We start from the raw sequence: 24322 nt of genomic DNA, 5'->3' as shown, positions 1-24322 counted from the left end.
TGGTAATGATAATGACCCTCTAGGTTTGGCAGCTACCCTAGAAACAATAGTTTAAAGCTATTCAACGATTTCTTCTATGTGTAACAGATAAGAAAAAGATAATGGAACCAACCTGGAACTTCCGCTTGATCCCTTGCTTTCTCTCTCTCCCCTTTGATAGATCCCGCAACTCCTCCCGTAGTTAACACACTTGGAGAGTACCTGCACATGTACAACAACAAAGAACCATCAAATCATCGTGATCTATCACAACATAAACATTACAGAATCAAATATATAATGAACAAATGATAACATTCACAATTGCACAATCATATGGAAGAAAACTTGAAGAAATTTATTGATAGAAGGGAGAATTACAACCCAGTTGTCTGATCTAGCATCATCCTCCTAGCTTCAATCCTTATTCACCTCATGAAATAACAAGATCACTCCAAAAATACAATGCTCTTTCCTCAATTACAAACTATTAGCACTTACTTACAATTCACAACATTCCAGCCTCTGGATCTCTTGGATGAGGGATCCATTTATAGATGTGTGCAAGGGTGTGAGTCATCCATGGGGTTTGATTAGTGTCATTCCACTTATTACAAATGGTTCCACAAGAGAAGGCATAACTGAAGGTTTAAGATCCCTTAGTCATCCTTGGGCGAATTTAGAGAGGCAAGTGGCACAGGAGAAGTTTATAGAAGATTCCATGAGCATCCACTTAGCAAACTGTCCCAGACATTTGTCCATCCTTGCCCATCGCACCCTATAGAAGGTGTTAGCCTCCTATCGCAATAGGTTTCATATTTCATGATTGACTAATTTACATGCCAAATATGTCATCTTGTCATGTTGCAAGGTTCCATATTTCCAAGAAGTTCCATTTTGAAGAATCATACCATTTTTGAAGAGTTTTACATATAAGGGAAAAGCCAAACAACTTAATCTTGGCTTCCCTAGGTTTAAATTGCTTGTTTTAGAAGATAGAGAATGAATATCTGTCCAAACTGTTTAACCTTAGTAGATTGTTAGATAGGTAGAGAAGCTAGGGTTCTCAACAACTTAATCTGAGCCCCTAGAAGTAGTAAGGGTACATTTAGATAGGAGGACAGTCAAAAGAAAAGAAGACAATCAGGGTCTGCAAGTCTAAGTGCACCCATGCAAAAAAGAAGAAAAAATGCTAGGTAAGTAGGCTGGGTAAGTAATTTTATGGTTGCAGAATCAGGCTATGTGATCCATTTCAAGTTTTCAAGTGTTATATCTATTCAGATCACAATTATGAGGCAATATTTCATTTGGAGGAGCTCAAGCGAGGCATGTCTAACTCCCCCTTCTTCTTATTCCCCAAATCATTCACTAACCTCCCCAAAGAGGTCAAGATCTGCTTGATATCTCTTAAGTTTCATCATTTGTCGTATCATTGGCCTAAGTAAAGGTTTGCTTTGCTTAGGAGTACTCTTATTCACTCTATAAGTCGTTTTTCCCTTTTGAAGTGGCCTAAGATCTCTAATATAGCGCTTTCTTGTCATTTTCATATTAACTTCTAACATTATTATGTAAATCCCTATCTATTTCCCCTTCCCCTTACTAAAAAGCACTAAATAGCTCCCTTATGTACATATTCCCATCCCCTGGCACTATAGCCATATAACATCAGTATGGGGGAAATGCTAAGTCCATTTGGGGCTTGGCATTAGCCCTTCCACGTCTTAACCTAGAGTTAGCTTAACCTCTGGTTAAACTAATAACCATTCCTTCCCCTCTCTTACCCATAAACCTTAATGTTTTACCCTGCGCGCTCACATTTTCGGGTTTTGTTTAATTATTTAATTTAAACAGTCAAACTCCACCCCCGGCGCACATACCATAACCCAAAAACCCAAGGTTTTGACCCCCCTGCCAGATAAATAAATCAAATATATGGCGGGCCCCTGTACACTAACCTACCACCAGCTCCGCGCTCCGTCGGCCCTCCGATCTGCCCTCCCAGATCCAATGGCCCAGGTGCATTTCGGAGCCGCCCCGACGTCCGACGCTTAGCCTCCGATAGGCTAGCGGTTTCCCCACTGTACAAAAGACGCGTGTCTCCACGCGATTATATCAGAGCCCCTCTGACACATACTGCCCTCGTACAGAAGGCGGTCCGATAAAACCACAAACCGCCTTCTGTCTCTCCTCCCCTGATGACAACGCTACTTCACCTCCGCGTCAACCCACCACTGCTACGTGTCACTGCCATCACATCTGCCTCCGTCCCTACCCCGCCACCGTGTCCTATGCCACGTCATCACCTTGCCGTACTGCCATGTCACCCTGCCACGTCACCCCGCTGACGTCACTACCACGTCATCCTGCCGTACCCGGGACCCGCCGCTGACGTCACCACAAAAAAGGCGCAAAATGGCGAAAATCGCAGCAAAGGGTGCCCGAAATGAGAAAGAGAGGCAGTTTTTCGCTAATCGCGCATCGCTAAGAAAAATTGCTCAAAATGGAGGGCTTAAAAGCCAGCCTCAGCCCAGCACAATTATCAGGTTGCATTCCTTTGCCATTATCTGATGCGATTTCTTCATGTATGTTCATATTCAATCGGCCAGCGTCGATAGCATTCTAGAGGCCACAAAAAGCATTTGCAGCAGTTATTTTTGCATTGAAAGGGTAGAAAAGGGGCGATTTGACAGTTTCAAGCATATCAGAGGAAAGATAAAGCTTAGATTCAATCAAAGAGTATCAGTGAAGCGGTAAAGAGTATCAGATCGGCAATATCAAAGCAGGTGAACATTAAAGGCCTCCATCCAAGTCAAAGAAGCAGTAAAGGCCATTCAAAGCTCATCAGATCGGGATTAGTGCACATCAAAACCACCTAAAAATAGCATAACTGCCTTAGAGGTGCAGATAAGAGATTAAAGGCACAGTTATAGAGAAATAGTTCACCGAGCCACCAAGGACACTAGATCAACTCATTTTGATGCAGCTGCCTCCAGCGCAGCTCAAATAAATATCTTCTTGCATTAATTTCAGGACAGGATTAGATTAAAGAACTCATTTCCCTCAGATATGTTTAAGGTCTGCTGTCATAGATATTTTTGGATATTTTCTCTATATAAACCACCCTGATTCATTGTTTAAAGGGTTGGTTGGTTGATAATCCTCATTCTAGACTTGCGCTGTATACTTTGAGAGCTATATAATCAAAGACTGCTGGAATGCTTTGGATGGAGAACCGTCTATTGTGTTTTTAATGGCCAAAGAGTGACTGTGGAATTCCTGTGCTACTACATGGCTCAATAAGTGTTTCCTTACCTCTATTTACAGTTTATATATGTTTACTCCACCATTGTGCTACCATCTAAATAGTAAGAAAGAAGAATAGCTTAGGTTTTGCTTGACTGCACCCTATGCTTAGTTCTTGTTATTTCTATATGTTTTCTTCAGAAATGGTTATGAATATGCATACTTAAATGATCATTTTTACCCTGTTTCTTTCACATATGACTGTTATTTAGGAATTCTTGACTACTCCTAGACAAACTTTCATTCATCTTCCCTCTCTGTTAGTTAATGAAAGATTCTTAGTTAAATTTCATCCCATCTTTATTCGAGCCTTATATTGTTCTATATGTATCTATCCTGGTCAGTATTCCTCTTGTGACCAAGAAAATGCAACAGCAAGCCCTAATCCATGACTCCATGCCCGATGGTTTGAACTTCTCACTCTATGCATCCCAACTCTGCTTGAAAACATCATCCTTCCCACCAAAATCAAAACAAAACCCATGTACACCATAACTAGCCTAAAATCAACCCAAACAAAGTTAAATCATAAAGAGAGATCCCTCTCTGACTGCTGGTAGGCTAGGACCTGTAGCCCAAAGATTGGTTTGTGGTTACCTCGGCCGTATCCCTTAAGGAGCCAAGGGACAACCTGAGTGATAACATCATTGGCGACTCCACTGGGGACTTATTCAGAAAATTCCAAAAAACAAGTTAGAAGTTGGCTCCCAAGAAGAAAACATATAACACTAGGTCAAATCCAGACCCAAATCTGCAAACTGTTTTTGAAAATCCAAATTTAATCTCTAGAAACCTTAGCAAACAAAAACAAGAAGAGTTCGTTGATTCTAGTCCTGAAACAGTTCATCCAAGCTGTTTTCCAACCCCTGTTAAAGTTTTGTTTCGTTCAAACCCTACTTCCCCTTGTTCGTCATCCACCTCTCCAAGCACCTTTTCCACACCTCCATTCACTGCGCATACCACCACTACCACTGTTATTACAACTGTCCCAGCTGTTCCTGTCGTTCCACTTATCCCTGAAAATATGGCTAACAGATATGCACCTTTACAATTACCTGCAAATCCAGGGGCTATGCCTCAGGATTATCAAACCAAAATCACATATTTCAAAGGTACTGATTCTGGCACAGCCCTGCAACATACCAACAAAATGCAGGACTATTTTGAGAGTTATGAAATAGATAATGATAGTGTAAGAATGAAGATTTTTGTCCAAAGTTTAACAGGAGATGTAAGGCCCTGGTTTAGAGCTCTTCCTGCAAATTCCATAGCTGACCCAGAGGCCCTTTACCAAACATTTCTTAACAGATGGGAGAAGAAGAAGGACCCTCTGCACATATTATCCGAGTATGACACTATCAAAAGAGGCCCTCAAGAAGTTGTCTTAGACTATTGTGCCAGGTTTAACAATGTTTACAATGCTATTCCACAAAACCTTAGACCTCCACCTGATCTTTCTTTATAAAAATTCCCTGATGGATTTGATTTAGACATGGCTTATCAGTTAAGGGAAAGAGCCCCTCAAACCTTAGCGGACATGCAGAATGTAGCTGTTAGTGTGGAGGTAAATCTGATTGCCAAGCGAAATAGAGCAAGAGCTGAGAGAAGAACCACTTTTAAAGATGAAACTTCAGCCTTTGAGCAAAAATTGGACACAATCATCAAAGGTATGGACAGCTTTGAAAATAGAATGGGAACTATTGAAAGAAAAGCCTCATGGGAAGGACAACAAAACAATCCTATCAGAAATCCAAACTTTAGAAAAAATCAGAACCCAAACGTTGGAAGGGCAAGTCCTGACCATGATATAAGACCTCCTTTTCATGAAAACTGTGCTGAAGCATCCACATCTAGTGAGCAGACAGAGGACACTCACATAAACTTGATGGGTTTGAAAAGTGAACAACAAGTATTTCTAACCCAAGAAGACCAAGATGAACATGATATAAATCAATTTTAGACCAAGTCTGGAGAGTCATTTGACTTCAAACAAGGATATGATTCTGTTGTCTACGAAGTCCATAAACAATACAAATTAAGAACAAGAACCATTGATGTGTCTGATCCCATCAAGCCAAAGGATGCCAAGCAAGCTAAGAAAGTAAAAGACAAGGCCGCTATCATAGAACCTGCTGATAAAACATACCCAAATTTAAAAGAAGTGACCATAGAGGATGTATCTGACATGCAACCCTCTAATAAACAACCTTTTGTATCCTCTCCCTCAAAAGACAATGTAAATAGCACTCCTCAAAGCCTTCCTAAAACAGAACAATCTCAAGAAATCACTGATAACCAAGAGAAGATCACTAAAGATACAATTGAAAAGGGAATATCTGCTAGTCACAACACTAAAACACAGTTAGAAAAACCTTTTGATTTAGAAGCATAAATTAGTAAATTAAAGATATCTATTCCTCTCTCTGAGCTTTCCAAACATGATGTGTACAGACAACAAATCAAAAGATCACTGCAAATGCCAGAGAACAGGGATGATGTTAATGTCTTAGATAATCAACTTGAATTACTTTTTGGTCCTGAAGTCAATGGTAAATCAGGACATGGAGCTGTTCTGCCCTTTTATGTCAGTTTGCACATTCATGATAAAGTGTTGCACATTGCTATGTTTGATTCGGGTGCTTCACACAATATAATGCCCAAAGCCGTAACAGAGAAGCTAAACCTTGATGTCACTAGACCCTACAAAGACTTATTCTCATTTGATTCTAGTCAAGTCAAGTGTTTAGGCTTAATCAAAGAGCTTTGTGTGTCTTTAGTCCAATTTCCCAACAAAACGATTCTAATGGACGTGGTGATTGCTAACATTCCACCAAAGTATGGCATGCTCTTATCAAGATCTTGGGGAGCAAAACTCCAAGGAACTCTCCAACTAGACCTCTCCTATGCCACTATTTCAGTCTTTGAGCAACCAAAGATACTGTATAGAGAAACAATGATGAAGTATGTGGTAAGTAGTGAGGAAAAACCCCAAAACTTTCCCATTTACTCAATCCATTCTGATATGGACTCCTTTATATTGTTCAATGATGATAGCTGCCCTCCCACTGATGAGAAGCCTTTGCCTTTAGAACAAGAAACATGCATCAATTAAGAGTCAGTTGCCCATACCCATGAAACTGTTAAAACAATTAGTGCAACCAGCATACAAGAAGAACCACATGAAGCACAAAACATAGGTCCACCCAATCCTAAAATGACTGAAACTCTTAATACTAACCATAAGCAAGAAATCACATGGTATTTAGAGTTTGATGGTTCTGTTAATAAGCTAGGAGTAGGGGCAGGAATATGGATTCACAATACACATAACAACCATGCAGAGGGTCATGCCTACAGACTAAACTTCAAATGCACCAACAACATGGCAGAGTATGAGGCTCTCCTTTTAGGCCTTAAAATGCTCAAAGCTCTAGGAGCTGCAAAAGTGTCCATTCGCGGTGACTCTGATTTGATCATTCAACAGATGAAAGGTAACGTTGTTACTAATGACAAAAGGCTAAGAACTTATAGGTCTGCTGCCACAGAAATACTCAATTCCTTCACCGAATCCAAGCTTGCTAAGATTTCTAGGAGCCATAACATGCATGCTCATAGTCTAGCTACTTTTCCTAGCACTTGCAAGCTGCCCTTTGAGCCCAATTAGCACTTTACTGCTGAGATAAAGCACAGGCCTACTGTCCCTAACAATATCAAAGATTGGCAAGTGTTTGAGGATGATGCTCAAATCAACAATTTTCTTACCTTACACCAAGAATTCTCAAGCTTAAACATTGATGAAGATGCCATGGATGACCCACAAAAGCAAATGAGCCAAAATGAGCAAACTATAACAGCTGAAGCAGCAAATAAAATGCTGCACCCAACCATTTTTGATGAGAAAAACATGCAAGAGCTGAAGCAAATGCATTTAGATGAAATAGCTGAAGCAGAGGCCGAAGTGATTGATTTAAAAGACAATTTTCTACCTGTTGGCCTCACTCCATTAGAAGACATATTTAATTCAAACGATGTCCCCAAAAATCTAAAGATGCAGCCCTTAAATGCTGTTGTAGAAGACTGTAATATTGGGACAGCAGAGAGGCCCAAAATGATTAAACTGTCCAAGTATTTGCCTCCCGATCAAAAACCAAAATATGTTTATTTATTTAAAGAGTTTCAAGATGTATTTGCCTAGAGTTATGAGGACCTTAAGTCCTATGAAACCTCTGTTATTCAACATACCATTCCCTTAAAGCCAAATCAAAAGCCCTTCAAATAGAAACTAAGGAGAATCAATCCTGTGCTTCTCCCTTTGATTGAGAAAGAAGTGAAAAGAATGTTTGAGGCTGGTATCATAGCACCCATTATATTTTTAGAATGGGTATCCAATCTTGTTCCCACAAGGAAGAAAATAGGGGAGATTAGACTATGTGTGGACTTAAGAAATCTGAACCAAGTCTCCCTTAAAGATCACTACCCACTGCCAAAAATGGACCACATTCTACAAAGAGTAGCGGGGTCTTCAAGAATTTCTTTGCTAGATGGATTTTCAGGTTTTAATCAAATACTTGTTCACCCGGATGACCAAGACAAGACAACCTTTACAACACCGTGGGGAACATTTAAGTATGTGAAGATGCCTTTCGAACTAAAAAATGCAGGTGCTACCTTTCAAAGGGCCATGGACATTGCATATGCCAAGGAAATCCATGATTTCCTAGTGGTTTACCTTGATGACCTTACTCCTTTCTCAAAATATGATCGAGAGCACCTAAAACATTTGAGACAAGTGTTCCTAACATGTAGGAAATATGGCATTTCCTTGAACCCTAAGAAGTCTTTATTTGGCCTAGAAGAAGGCAAATTTCTAGGCCATATCATTTCAAAAGATGGAATTAGAATAGATCCGGAAAGAATCCAAGCCATTTTGCAAATCCCTTATCCGAGAAACATCAAAGAATTGCAAGCATTCCTAGGAAAGATCAATTTCCTAAGGAGATTTATCCGAAACTTGTTCGAGCTGATAAGAATGATAAATAACATGTTAAAGAAGGATTCCAAGTTAAAATGGACTTTAGAGGCCAAGCAAACCTTTGAAGGCATAAAATCTGCCTTAACCCAAGCCCCAGTCCTCACAAGTCCTCAATTTGATAAAGATTTCATCATTTTTTCATTTGCATCTGAACACACCATTGTTGTTGTCCTTTTGCAGAAAGATGATCAGGGAAATGAAAATCCAATTGCATTTTTCAGCCGAGCCCTTAGAGATGCACATTTGAAGTACCAAATCATGGAGAAGCAAGCATATGCCCTTGTTAAAGCAATCAAAGATTTCAGAATTTACATTTTATATTCACATGTGATTGCTTATGTGCCAAATTCTGTTGTAAAAGACATATTAACTCAAGAGGGAATAGAAGGCAAAAGAGGCAAATGGATTGAAAATATCCTTGAGTATGACATTGAGATAAAACCCACCAAGCTGATAGAGGGACAAGGTTTAGCCAAACTGATGTCCGAAACCAATTTTCAAGCCTTAGACATTAATCAACTGGACAATGAACAGGAGCTGGCGACTCCACAGATCAATCAAGCCTTTTTAAAATCCCCGTGGTATGCTGACATATGTTTTGTATTGTTAAACCTGTAAGCTCCTCCAGGGTTGTCCAGAACCAAAAAGAGATTATTGAAAAGGAAAGCATCAAAGTTTTGTATTATAGACAGTTCTTTGTTTTGGAAAAATCATGAAGGAATTTTACTTAATTGCCTAACATTAGATGAAACTGACGATATCCTCAAGGAATTTCATGCAGGTGACTGTGGAGGACACTTATACTGGAAATCAACAGTGATAAAATCCTAAGGGCTGGAATTTATTGTCCCTCATTGTTTGTTGATGTGAAAAAATTTGTAATGTCTTGTCATAAGTGCTAGATTTTTGAAGGCAAGAGAAAGGTGTTACCTTTACCACTTAAACCTATTTCAACTGAAAGACCTTTTCAGCAACGGGGTCTAGAATTCATGGGTGAAATTCACCCTTCATCCTCTGGCCAACATAGGTGGATTTTGACTGCCACAGACTACTTTACCAAATGGATAGAAGCCATCCCTTGTAGGCAGGCCATTGACTCAATCATTATGCAATTTTTAGAAACCAACATCTTGTCAAGGTTTGGTTGTCCAGAAAAGATCATTACAGACAATGCCGCTACTTTCAAATCCAAAAGAATGATCAACTTTTGCCATAAGTACCATATTACCTTAGGCCATTCCACAGTCTATTACCCTCAAGGAAATGGCCTAGTTGAGTCCTCCAACAAAAGCCTCATCAACATCATTAAAAAGGTCTTGGAGGAGAACAAAAAGAATTGGCACAAGAAGTTGGTAAATGCACTATGGGTAGACAGATTGACCACTAAGAGATCCATTGGTACAAGTCCATATGAGTTAGTCTATGGCATGGAGGCCAAGTTCCCCTCTTCTTTGGGAATCCCTGTTATCAAATTGCTGCAAGAGATTCAGGCAGAGCCAAATGATATCCAAAGAAGAATAAACCAAACCATCCATTTGCAGCAAACAAGAGAGCAAGTGTATGATAGAGCTCAGATTTTACAAGAGAAGCTCAAGAAAATGTTTGACAAAAGAACCAAGGCTGAAGATTGCAACAAAGTCTTAAGATGGGATTCAAGAAGAGAAGACAAAGGAAAGCATGGCAAGTTTGATTTCCTATGGAAAGGCCCCTTTATTATTTCTGCTGTTCAAGGAAACAACACATATTTTCTGAAGAGTTTGGAGGGCTGCATAGCTAAAGAAGGCCCTGTCAATGGCCGAATGCTAAAGCACTATCATGATCCCTTTTGTTGAACGCAACACAGCTCTATATACTATCTGTACATTAATATTTGTATTTTCAACACTTTTTTTATAGCATGCCAATAAGAGGGAACAACGCAATAAATTTTGAAGGGAAGATCAAAGAAAGCTCTATTCAGATCTATGTGTTTGAAATAATTCCAGAGAAGTGCTCAAGCAGATTCCAATATGTTTACAAGCACCCAAAAGGCAATAAGTGGAGCTGTAATTTGTCTGTAATTCAGCTCAAAAGGATATTGCATATCAGCTTATAAGAATTCAGTCAAAGGCATTGAGAAGAAGGATAATTTCACTTTACAGCAACAATTGAAGATCAAGGCATTCTGACCTGCTGATCTTGGCTTTTCATCCTGAAAAACCATCCCCAAGTGGATCCACTGTTAGCCTCCTATTGCAATAGGTTTCATATTTCATGATTGACTGTTTTACATGCCAAATATGCCATCTTGTCATGCTGCAAGGTTCCATATTTCCAAGAAGTTCCATTTTGAAGAATCATACCATTTTTGAAGAGTTTTACAGATAAGGTAAAAGCCAAACAGCTTAATCTTGGTTTCCCTAGGTTTAAATTGCTTGTTTTAGAAGATAGAGAATGAATATCTGTCCAAACAGTTTAACCTTGGCAGATTGTTAGATAGGTAGAGAAGCTAGGGTGCTCAACAGCTTAATCTGAGCCCCTGGAAGTAATAAGGGTACATTTAGATAGGAGGACAGTCAAAAGAAAAGAAGACAATCAGGGTCTGCAAGTCTAAGTGCACCCATGAAAAAAGAACAAAAAATGCTAGCTAAGTAGGCTGGGTAAGTAGTTTTGTGGTTGCAGAATCAGGCTATGTGATCCATTTCATGTTTTCAAGTGTTATATCTATTCAGATCACAATTATGAGGTAGTTTTTCATTTGGAGGAGCTCAAGCGAGGCATGTCTAACTCCCCCTTCTTCTTATTCCCCAAATCATTCACTAACCTCCCCAAAGAGGTCAATTTCTGCTTGATATCTCTTAAGTTTCATCATTTGTCATATCATTGGCCTAAGTAAAGGTTTGCTTTGCTTAGGAGTACTCTTATTCACTCTATAAGTCATTTTTCCCTTTTGAAGTGGCCTAAGATCTCTAATATAGCGCTTTCTTGTCATTTTCATATTAACTTCTAACATTATTATGTAAATCCCTATCTATTTCCCCTTCCCCTTACTAAAAAGCACTAAATAGCTCCCCTATGTACATATTCCCATCCCTTGGCACTATAGCCCTATAACATCAGTTTGGGGGAAATGCTAAGTCCATTTGGGGCTTGGCATTAGCCCTTCCGCGTCTTAACCTGGAGTTAGCTTAACCTCTGGTTAAACTAATAACCATTCCTTCCCCTCTCTTACCCATAAACCTTAATGTTTTACCCTGCGCGCTCACATTTTCGGGTTTTGTTTAATTATTTGATTTAAACAGTCAAACTCCACCCCCGGCGCACATACCATAACCCACAAACCCAAAGTTTTGACCCCCCCGCCACATAAATAAATCAAATATATGGCGGGCCCCTGTACACTAACCTACCGCCAGCTCCGCGCTCCATCGACCCTCCGATCCGCCCTCCCAGATCCAACCGCCCAGGTGCATTTCAGAGCCACCCCGACTTCTGACACTTAGCCTCCGATAGGCTAGCGGTTTCCCCACTGTATAAAAGACGCGTGTCTCCACGTGATTATATCAGAGCCCCTCTAACACATACCGCCCTTGTACAGAAGGCGGTTCGATAAGACCACAAACCGCCTCCTGTCTCTCCTCCCATGACGACAACACTACTTCACCTCCGCGTCAACCCGCCACTGCTATGTGTCACTGCCACCGCATTTGCCTCCGTCCCTACCCCACCACCGTGTCCTGTGCCATGTCATCACCCTGCCGTACTGCCATGTCACCCTGCCACGTCACCTCGCTGACGTCACTGCCACGTCATCCTACCGTACCCGGGACCTGCCGCTGACGTCACCACAGAAAAGGCGCAAAAGCGCGAAAATTGCAGCAAAGGGTGCCCAAAACGAGAAACAGAGGCAGTTTTTGATGTGCAATTAGCGCTTAGCGCTAATCGCGCATCGCTAAGAAAAATTGCTCAAAATGGAGGGCTTAAAAACCAGCCTCAGCCCAGCACAGTTATCAGGTTGCATTCCTCCGCCATTATTTGACAGGATTTCTTCATGTATGTTCATATTCAATCGGTCAGTGCCGATAGCATTCTAGAGGCCACGAAAAGCATTTACAACAGTTATTTTTGCCTTGAAAGGGCAGAAAAGGGACGATTTGACAGTTTCAAGCATATCGGAGGAAAGATAAAGCCCAGATTCAATCAAAGAGTATCAGTGAAGCGGCAAAGAGTATCAGATCGGAAATATCAAAGCAGGTGAACATTAAAGGCCTCCATCCAAGTAAAAGAAGCAGTAAAGGCCATTCAAAGCTCATCAGATCGGGATTAGTGCACATTAAAGCCACCTAAAAGCAGCATAACCACCTTAGAGGTGCAGATAAGAGATTAAAGGCACAGTTATAGAGAAATAGTGCACCGAGCCACCAAGGACACCATATCAACTCATTTTGATGCAGTTGCCTCTAGCGCAGCTCAAATAAATATCTTCTTGCATTAATTTCAGGACAGGATTAGATTAAAGAACTCATTTCCCTCAGATCTGTTTAAGGTCTGCTGTCATAGATATTTTTGGATATTTTCTCTATATAAACCACCATGATTCATTGTTTAAAGGGTTGGTTGGTTGATAATCCTCATTCTAGACTTGTGCTATATACTTTGAGAGCTCTATAATCAAAGATTGTTGGAATGCTTTGGATGGAGAACCGTCTGTTGTGTTTTTAATGGCCAAAGAGTGACTGTGGAATTCCTGTGCTACTACATGGCTCAATAAGTGTTTCCTTACCTCTGTTTACAGTTTATATATGTTTACTCCACCATTGTGCTACCATCTAAATAGCAAGAAAGAAGAATAGCTTAGGTTTTGCTTGACTGCACCCTATGCTCAGTTCTAGTTATTTCTATATGTTTTCTTCAGAAATGGTTATGAATATGCATACTTAAATGATCATGTTTACCCTATTTCTTTCACATATCACTGTTATTTAGGAATTCTTGACTGCTCCTAGACAAACTTTCATTCACCTTCCCTCTCTGTTAGTTAATGAAAGATTCTTAATTGCCTTTCATCTCTGACCTTCATCCCATATTTATTCCAGCCTGATAGTGTTCTATATGTAGCTATCCTGCTCCGTATTCCTCTTGTGACCAAGAAAATGCAACAACAAGCCCTAATCCATGACTCCATGCCCAATGGTTTGAACTTCTCACTCTATGCAGCCCAAATCTGCTTGAAAAAATCATCCTTCCCACCAAAATAAAAAAAACCCATGTACACCATAACTAGCCTAAAATCAACCCAAAACAAAGTTAAATCATAAAGAGAGAGCCCTCTTTGACTGCTGGTAGGCTAGGACCTGCAGCCCAAAGATTGGTTTGTGGTTACCTCGGCCGTATCCCTTAAGGAGCCAAGGGACAACCTGAGTGATAACAGAAGGCCTAAATAGTATGCATCACACCCTAGCAGTGGAGCAGTTAGTATGCATGGACTTTGCTAGTGGAGCAGTCAATATGGTTCAGTTTAAGCAATTTCTAGATTGTTTCTCACATGGAACTTTTGGGGAATGATGTATTTAGATGATTATGTTCCTTTAGGGTATGAAACAACCCTTTTAGGGTTTGAATAATCCTTAATACATCGACATATAAGTTGGGGTTGATGTGCCCAAATATGTCTATAACAATTGCCCCCTAAAGCATGAGGTCTTAAATGTTCATGTCGGGTGAAATGCTTTATCATGAGGATATGAAGTTTCAAACTGGAAGGTTACCTACATAAGTTACAATACAATATGTCATCACAATATAATTTCATGATCTAGCTGAGGAAGGCATTCCCATACTCAGCTTTATAAATTTCATTTTATGTACATAGATCAGATAGTTGTCTACAGATATAGACTGGTGATTCTTCAGATATAGAGTCATCATCCATGGTTAGGATGACCATATGTGCAAAGCCTTTGTACATTTTATGTTTTTATATCCCTGAATATATCGCAGCCTGAATGGATGAAACCAGATCCAAGGTCTTCAAAATCGTTCCATCTTCACTCGATGTACAAGTCAATCCATGTGAAAATATGTTCTGGAGTCGAACATGGAAAGACATCACCTGATTACCAGCCAATGATGTAAGCTATTAATAGACACGAGAGGAATCACCGATAATGATAATGACCCTCAAGGTACTATAGTACAATTCATGTAGTGTGAATATATGGTCCGATGTCGAACACCATGCAAAATATTTCGGTCAAAGGCCATTGATGTCAACCTGTCGCCGGAAGTGAGAAACTTGCCATTGATGTATGTAAGCTTCAAAGCATTGAAAAGGTTGTTTCTAAGTCAACTTCTTGGATAATGAGTTGATGTCGACAAGAAGGGACTCGTCGTACGAGGGCCTTGATATATCCCACATCTACAACACAAAACAAAGCAAATGATTTTCTGGAGGTGAAAACGAACTGACGACACAAGGTTCAAGAATGGCGGTCATGAAAAAATGAAGGTTGGAGGTATTGTAGTGGACAAGACATTAACTAGAATTTGATTTATCAACTGAATGACTTCTCTTTAACATGTCGGCGACATTGAGATGAATTGGATGAATGTTCCAAATCTGAGTCAGAAACTGACAAGGGGAAAGACAAGGGGAAGCATATTATTGATGCGGATAACAGTGCCACTGTTTCCACCATCAAGATCCATAATATTGAGCTCGAATATTGAGTGGAGGGGAAACATCTCTTCCACTCACAAATGTGGGTGAAGGGTTCTCCGCTGGAGTTCATTGTGAACATTGGAAGCCAAATAACCACATTTTAGATGAGCTCGTGAAGTGGTTGGGCCTGCCAATCACACCACACCCACAAGCATGCACTATTGGGTGGCTTCTCCAAGGATGAGAACTCCACATTAGCCAATAGTGCCACCTTCCGTACAACACCAAAACCTTCATAGATGAGGTATTGTTTGATGTTTCTCCTCTTGAATTTTTTGATGTATTATTAGGCCAACCATACTTGTGGAAGTATCATGCTGTGTATGAGTCTAGGCCTTGAACTATTACTATTTATTTGGGTATTAATTTATACAGGTAGCACCACCTACCTCCATCACTTTGATCTCTGCAAACCAATGCAGTAAAACCGTTTCCAAGATTGGGAAATTTTTCTTCCTTTTGATTTAGCCTCAGGGCAAGAAGAAGACTATGGCCACATCCACAACCTCCATACAGGGCTTCTCTGCATGGAAATAGTAGATGGACAAGGTCGTGGAGGAGTACATGGATATATTCACCTCGTCCACAAGGGCACCCCTGCACTGTCAGGTCAAGCACTCCATCAATATAACCTTGGGTGTGCCACTAAGCAATGGAATGATATACCCATAGTCTATTTTGGAGAAAAATGAAATTAAGAGGCAGATTCAGGAGTTGTTGCAGAAAGGGCACACATACCAAGTTCATCACCCTGTGGGATCCCGATCATGTTGGTACAAATTAAAGAGGACACCTGGAGACTCATTATTGACTCTTAAGAACTAAATAAGATCATTGTCTGGAATAGGTATCCAATCCCATGGATTGATGACCTTATGGAGCAACTCCAAGGGGCCAAATATTTCAGCAAGATTGATTTAAATTCTAGTTATCACCATGTACTAATCGAACCCTCTGATGTGTGGAAGATTGCCTTGAAATCCAAGTAGGGCATTTTTGAATGGATGGTCATGCCTTTTGGGTTGACAAATGACCCCTCAACCTTCATGAGGATAATGGCTGACATCATATGACCCTTCACCAATGCATTCATGGTAGTGTATTTTGAGGACATCTTGATCTTCAACCAATGTTAGGAAGATCACCTACACCATATTTAGCAGGTCCTCCAAATTCTGCGACAAAAAACGTTGAGTGCCAATTCAAAGAAATGCACTTTTGGTATCACCTAGGTTCAATATCTTGGGTACATCATTGATGAGTGGGATGTGCATGTGGAACCAACTAAGATATAAGGTATTTGAGATTGGTCATCCCCAGCCACTCTAAAAAATCTATGCAGCTTTTTGGGTCTTGCTAATTTCTATCACAGGTTCATGTTGGGATTCTCTCATATCAGTTGGTGATTGAGTCAAGTCATTGAGAGCAGAGAAAAAGGAAATTTCTTTTGGTATGAATCCCAACAAAAGGAATTTTTTGAGTTGAAGCATCGCCTTTGCTCTACACTAGTGATCACATTACCATACCTAAAACAACCACCTAAAATTGATATAGATGCCCCTAACTATGCTAATGGTGCAGTTCTAACCCAGCAGGGGAATCAATGGCATATCACAGTGATACACTTTCAGATACAATATGAAAGTATCCCACTTGTGAAAAAGAGATGTATTCCATTGTGTAGTCTTGTCCACAATGGAAGCAACAAATTATAGGGGAGGAAACGATCATCCACATGAACCATTGATCCCTACAGTTCATACAAACACAAGGAAAGTTTTATAACGATCTCAATCAGAAATGGTCTACATATCTGCAACAGTTCCATTTTAACATCAAGTACAATAAGGGAAGCACCAATAATCTTGCAAATTGTCTCAACTGACCACTGCTTATGGCACTAACCATTGTGCTTGACTCTTGTGGACATGAGGCTTCGAGGTGCCCGCATGTTTACAAGAGCAATCCAGAAATTGCTACCACGTGCCAGAAGCCTAGAAGGTAAGAAAGTTCCATATTTTCACCTATAGGGTGCACTATTGTGCCACCTAGGACAATTATGTGTTCCTTCAAGCGAGCATGACAAGATGATTTAGGAAGCTCACTATAGTCATGTCGCTGGACATTTCAAAGATATTGGCCGAACCTTTGAAAAGATATTGGGAAGTACATGAGATCTTGCACTTCCTGCGTCGTTTCCAAACTAACAATCAAGAAGAAAGGCCTATATACTCTACCTACTCCTAGTTGGCCTTGGGAATCCATCTCCATGGATTACATGTCAGGTCTTGCTTCTAATCAACATGGCAACAACTGTGTTTTCATGGTCGTCAATATATTCTCTAAGATGGCCATTCTAGCAGCCTGCAAGAAGAGTATCACAACAAAAACCACTACTAACCTCTTCTTTGAACTAGTGTAGGTACACTTTGGGATCCCAAAGTACATTAGCTTAGATTGGGATAGGCTCCTACGTATATTTTGGTCAAGCCTCTAGTTGATGATGGATACCAAGATCACTAAGTCCATGGCCTTCCACCCCCAAATTGATGGCCAAACAAAGGTCATCAACAAGATGATCTTGAACATTTTTTTATGTGTACAAATCGAAGCATCGATGCACATGTGATGAAAGCATCCCCTATATCTAACATAGATATATGAAATCTCTCCATAGCTCAACTGGCCACTACCCCTTTCAGGTGGGGTTGGGATTCTAGCCACTATGTCCCATTGATGTGGGCATACCATTTGCAACTACACGGGAAGATTTAGCTCATGTCTAGTCTGAAGCTGACAGGACTAAAATATTCATTAAGCACATTTAGCACATCCACGAGTAGGACCATGACATATTGGATAGAACCAATGCTAAGTAGAAGTAGCATTATGATCAACATTGGGTGCCACACATGTTGTATGTGGGTTGTTGGGAAAGGGTCCCTAGAGTCAATTTGGTGTCAGTTTAATGAATTTTTGACTAGAATTTTGTAAAGAATGTAAAGTCTCTGTGAAATGTGGAAGTGGAGCGTGCAGCTAAGTAGGAGTTAAAGGGGCTTTATCCCATTGTATAGGTAAGTGATAGGTCAGTTTTTAGACTCACCCATAGGCCATGGGCCATGGTATTGTAATAGAAAGCTATAAGTATTTGAGTCATCGTGAGTCTAGAGATATGATAATCTTTGATGAAGAACAAGTGTAAAGGAAAGTGCTAAGGCAGGCAAGCCCTATTTCTTGTACTTAGGTGAAAGGGGAAGGATCTTACAGTTGAGTGCACGGAGACCTTGGCAAGTTTGCAGCTGAGTGCGCAGACCCCTACAACTAGGTGCGCAGGGTGGAAGAGTCTGTAATTTGAACACTTGATCTAATAAAGACTGATTTTGGACCAAATATATTGCATATGTGCATTGTTCCTATTTCTGTTCAAGTTTATGAATTATCACTCAATGATTTGTTTTCTATGAAATAAAGTGTGTTTTCTATGCGACTCGATTGAATCTTTAATATCTATGCATAAAATAAGTAATGATATTTTTTCATGAAGGTAATAGATAAAACTGTTATGATAATTGTTGAAATGGATAGATCTATTGGAAGGAAGATCTAGAGTTATTATTTACTACGCAAAAGTAGTAAGTCTGCTTATACTAGGTTTGAAAAGCTGGATCATAGACCTTTGCGAAGGTCTGGAAGTCTTTTATATAGAGTCTCGGTAGTGATACATAGGAAGACACCGATCTATGTGAAGGAAGATTTGAGCTACAAGGGCTTCAGATTACTTATCACATGATCTCTAGATGTGGAAAACTAGTTCTAACATCCCCTAATACTGCTTCAGGTGAGACTGCAACCTGCACAATGCAGGTGGTTGTAAAAAGGTCTATTAATTACGGTTTTGTCAGTTGGCACGATCAACTCTGAACTTGGGTCATGCCCTCTTAAGCCAAAAAATGGTTCTATTTCCGAGCCCGCGATCTATATAAGAGATGTGTAATAAATGGTTTCCTACAAAGAAAGAGATTGAAAAGTGGATTTACCGAAAAATGCACACATTTGCGGCTCAAGAGAATAGGAGCCCTAAATTATCTAAGGAACAGTGGTTGTAGAGATACTTATACATAGACAAGACCAAAGCATTATTTTGTTTCTTCCCTGACGAACTACTTGAGTGGTTTTCTAAATTAGTTGATAGTCTAGGGACGTGGAGACTTGGCGGTCCTATAGTGTGGAATCTAGAACCAGTGCGACATTTGGAAGCATCAGGAAAAAATATCGTGTGGGTTGTGGATCATTAGATTGATCGCACTCTTGGAATTTTTGTGACTAAGATCACAATCGATAGGAATATCAGCTATAGCGAAGTGGAATGCAGGCTCTTTAAGGGACCACGAGGTAAGGTCTGAAATCATTAAAGACTTGGATTAAAATATTGTTATGTGAAAAGAGGATTATGAAGTTACCTTGATGTTTGGGGCTACGGAAAGTGGGAGATTCTTGAGAAGCAACGAAGGAACAAGTTCAGAGTATAGTTCGTTCATTGAACCCCCTTCAAGTGATGACAAAGGGATGGTGTTAACTACTCCACGAAGTGTAGTTCAGTTAATTAAGCAGGGTATCCCAAGGATACCTCATCCATCCACTCCACCTCCACCTCCACCTCCACTGTTGGGCATGGGATCTGCCCATGACATGTTTTGGGGATCAAAGCCCAAGTTTTGAGTTGATATTGTTGTAAAGCTCCTTGAATTTCGGGTGTAAAATGTATGTTAGAGTCATAGGGTTGTCCGCCCTAGTCTTGAATGTAAGGTTGACCTACCCATGGTCCGTGGACCATGGGATTGTATAAATAGAGCGAGGCTCTAAGTTGTCAAGCGATATCGAATCTAATAGGAAATGGGAATGAAAGTTCTTAGGGATTAAGTCGAAGTGCGTAGTGTATCTTGAGTCATACAGTAGGAAGAAGGCTCCATAGCTGAGTGCGCGGACCCCTGCAGCTGAGTGCGCAGGGTGGAGTTGAGTCTATAATCGGAGAAGAGATTAATAAAGAAAGGTTTTGCTACCAATTCTATGTATCTATTATGAGTTATTACATGTTTGATATCATTTGCGAATATACTATTTCTTTACTACGCACACTTGTATGAATTGTGAATATTGTTAATTATAACTGAAAGCATACAAATAAGCTAAGTTAATCAACTAATATCGGATTACAAGTAAGAATTTGGTTAATGTTTAGTCAATTTAATGTCTTAAATTTCTCTACATAAATTATCAATCCAGGTTTCGTAAACTGATGAAGTGTGGTGCACTATATGTGCTTAGTTAACCTCTTTCTTACTTCATTGTTTTATAAAGTTATAATGTTCAACTCTTCCTAACCTTCTGCTTTCAACATATAGTACTATGTTAAGCACGATTAAGAATAAGTCCAAAAAGTAATCAAGCTCTAAGGTGACAAGTAAGAAAAACCACTTTAAAGACCAGTTATAATGTTCAACTCTTCCTAACTCCCTGCTTCAACATATAGTACTATGTTAAACACGATTAAGAAGTAGTTAGAAATAAGTCTAGAAAGTAATCAAACTTTAAACTTGCAAAGAAAGAGCTTGAAAGAAATAACTTGAAATGAAACTGAAAGCAAAGAAACTTGAAATGACTTGAAAGTAAATGACCACATTCTAATGGCATTAGTCACTACTCATATTGCTGCAAATAAAAGAAATAAGAAAATCACTTCAAGGACTGATGATAATGGTTATCTCTTCCTAACTCCCTGCTTCTATCACATAGTACTGTGTAAAACACGATTAGGAAGTAGCTAAAGACAAATCCAAGAAATGATAAAAACTCTAAATGACAAATTATAACACTACTATGCCTTTTCCATCATATTGCTTTCTACATACATGATTATGTGTAACAAGTGGAAAAAGAATTAGTGCTACAAGCCAAGACTACTTCAAAACAAGCTGTAATTCATTAGTATTCGGTTCTCTTAAAGATAAATAATTCATGATAAAGAGACCATAAATTAGTTAGCATACAACTTGTAAAACTAAACTAAAAGCTAATCTAGAAAACAGAGTAAAAAGGGCAGCACTATGAATAAGACAACTGCAACTACCATTAGATATTAAAGCAAATACAACACACAAAATCCCGGGAGAAAATAAAATGCAGTAATTCAAACTGTACAAGGCAGGGGCCCCCTTCTACCTATGAAATCAAAGCAAAATTAAACACACTTGCATAAATTAAAATTGCATGAATGAAAATCTAATCTACCTTACATCCTACAAAGCAATATTTACAAAATGAAATCTAATCTACTTACATCCTAATATGCTCCATGACATCTACTTCACATCTCCTTCCATGTTGAGAACATCAAAGCTTTATTCAATTTCTTCAAAAGTGAAAAGTACAACAAAGCTTTCAAAAGCCATGGAACTAACAAGCTAAAAGGACTAAGAAAAGACTAAAGAGAGACTAAAAAGAGACTAACTAATGAAGGAGAGAGATCTCCTATTTATACAAAAAGATGAGAGCCATCTCATTAATGATAATCCATGAATCTCTCCCTCTACCTCTAGAGTCCTAATCAAAATAGGAACTGATAAGACACATGTCTTTTAGAGTTACAATACAATTAGGAGATGTGACACATATCCTCATGATCCCATGATTCTTTCCAACCAAATTCGAATTTGGCCTTAGAGTGCCACATAAGGGTCTTCTAGAAGTCTCATTTCAACCTACACATGTCAAAAAACTCAACCCATTTGTTAGGTATAAGCATATGCACATTATTTTCTAATGTTTAACCACAAATTCACTTAAAAGGCTTAGAAATAATAAATATTGGAAAAACATAAAGGTAGCCCAATGATAATGAAAGTGGGATGAATGTGGTGACATAGTAGTGAAATGGAGGTGAAATGGAGGTGATATAATGGACATAATAGTGAAAGTGTAATGGAAATGAATGACATTTTCAAGACTCAACATACCCCCCAACTGAAGCTATTGCATGTCCTCATGCAACATATATTACATTGACTCTTTTGATCCTTGAGCTTTGGCTTAACTTTGCATGATATCATTTGATAACTTCATATTTCTGCAAAGTGTTTTACTTGAATTGCAACATGGTTGGTTCTTGTGTTACAACCATTTTTTTTTTTTTTTTGTTGCCTTCTATTTTGATCTTTGAACTTTGCATAATGATATTTTGATTATTGTTGCAAAGTATATCTTTATTGGATTGCATGATGGTTGGTTCTTGTGTGACAACCATGATTTTGTTTGTATCCAATTTATTCTTTAAGCACTTTTTCAAAAGCCATTGTATGCTCATAATAGCAATGTAATAATTAATATATGTTGGAAGTATGTGAGCTCTTGAATATGTTATGGACATGGAAAGATATGAATATGAATGTATTCCCCCCCCCAACTGATGGTATTGGCAATTTTATGAAATGAGGAAGAGAAATGTTTTTCCAACAAGTATCATTCTAGCTTTTTATGGAATTCTATGGTTAAAAGTTAGAAAATGCCGTACCTTCACTTACCCTTTGGAATGGATGAGTTGTATGTGTGTGGTGGCTGAAAACTTCTGATCATATTCTTCTTCAAGTGGCTGAACAAGAGGAGTCATGGATAGAGAGATAAGATGGCTTTTTATTGCTTCTACTAAAACTTGCTGAATCTACTCCAAAATGCTGAAAATAATAGTCTTCATGTCTTCAAAACTCATTGGCACAATTCCTACTATGTGAAAAGATGTTCTGATGTCGAACATAGTAGGAAATTGTTGGCTTAGTGGCCATTAATGGATGCCACTAGTCAACACGAGAACTCTCACCATTGATGACAATGAGAGTCAAGATGCCCAAACACATCTTGCTAGGTACGAATGAATTTGCTGATGTCGAGTCACCTAGAAGATCTAACGAACAAGGGACATTAAGGTATTCCCATTGTTTGTCAGCATGAGGACTTGCCATTAAGGCATGCAAGTCTCAAGGTGTTTTTACAAAGAACTTAGACTCAAAGGACTATGGACTCAATAATTTGCATTGAAGCAGGGCTTATTTGCGGAATGAAAATGACAAGGAATGGAAAATGAAAATGGAAAATGGCAATGGAGAACAGAAATGACAATGGGCAATAAGCATGTGAATGAGCCTTTTGCTTTTATTGGTGGGTTATGAATGGACAAAAAGAGATGGAAAGTGTATGTGAATGAAAATGGAAAATATGGAGTGGAATGAGGTGAATGGTTTATTATGAAGTATGGATGTGATGGATGGATGTGATGGAGACAATAGTATTTGAAAGTTTTTTTTTCAAGTGTTTGGATCTGATTTTGCACCAGCATATTTCCTCTTTTCTGCTTAATCATCCTCTTATGAAACAAATTGGTCTCTTAGAGAGACATCATTCCCTTGTAGTCATTTGTCCTTCCTCCTAGAACCTGCAAAAAAAACTAATACTTCTTCTGCAATGGAATGTAAGATTATCAAAGGAGAGAGGTGGCAAATCTCTCTAGTTATGATATTTACACACAAAACTAAGAATTTGTATTAATGAAACAAGTTCTCAAAGGAAAAATCAAAGGAATTTATACCTGCTTTGGAATTAGTGCCTCAATTTGATGTTGCTTCTTTTCAGCAATTTATTTCATTATTTGCCATTTCAAACTTTAATGATATATTTCTCATTGTATAGATCTTGTTGAGATCTTTCCAATGGTACTTAAATCATCAAAATCTGATTCTATATGAGAAAGATAGGCTGATTTGAACAATGAGGTTTTTCTGGCTGCGAAATTGAGGAATAGCTCTGTAGCTAAAAATCTTGAATAAAAAGTTAGCCATTCAACTTTCATTATCATTCCAAAATTAATCAATACCTTCAGAAAAGTGAGAAAATAACTTGTTCATTTCATTGATTCAAAATTATTATTTTTTTTCTTGACATGCAGCGACTTAGTGTGGCGACTCAGTGTGGCGACTTTGTGATAACACCCAATTTGACTTCCCTTTGACCGGGGTCTTTTTCAGCAAATTTGACCGAATGAATAGGACACCATCCATGTACTGACATTTCCCTAGCTACCCATGTGACCTGCTTTGCCTGATGACACCTACAACCTAGAGTTTAACAAAACAGCTGTGGGATCACTAAATGGCTGCGGGATTGCAGAGTGTAGAAAATACTGTGAAATGGAGTGGCTGTGTGCGAACAAACTAAGCAATTTCTCCATCTCAAACTTCGGCTGAAAAATGGAACTGTGGAGT

Source organism: Pinus tabuliformis, chromosome 4_2 (assembly GCF_031772625.1).
Source record: "Pinus tabuliformis cultivar Carrire ecotype Pingquan chromosome 4_2, CPIR1, whole genome shotgun sequence".
NCBI lineage: Eukaryota > Viridiplantae > Streptophyta > Pinopsida > Pinales > Pinaceae > Pinus > Pinus tabuliformis.
This window is presented reverse-complemented; position numbering follows the sequence as displayed.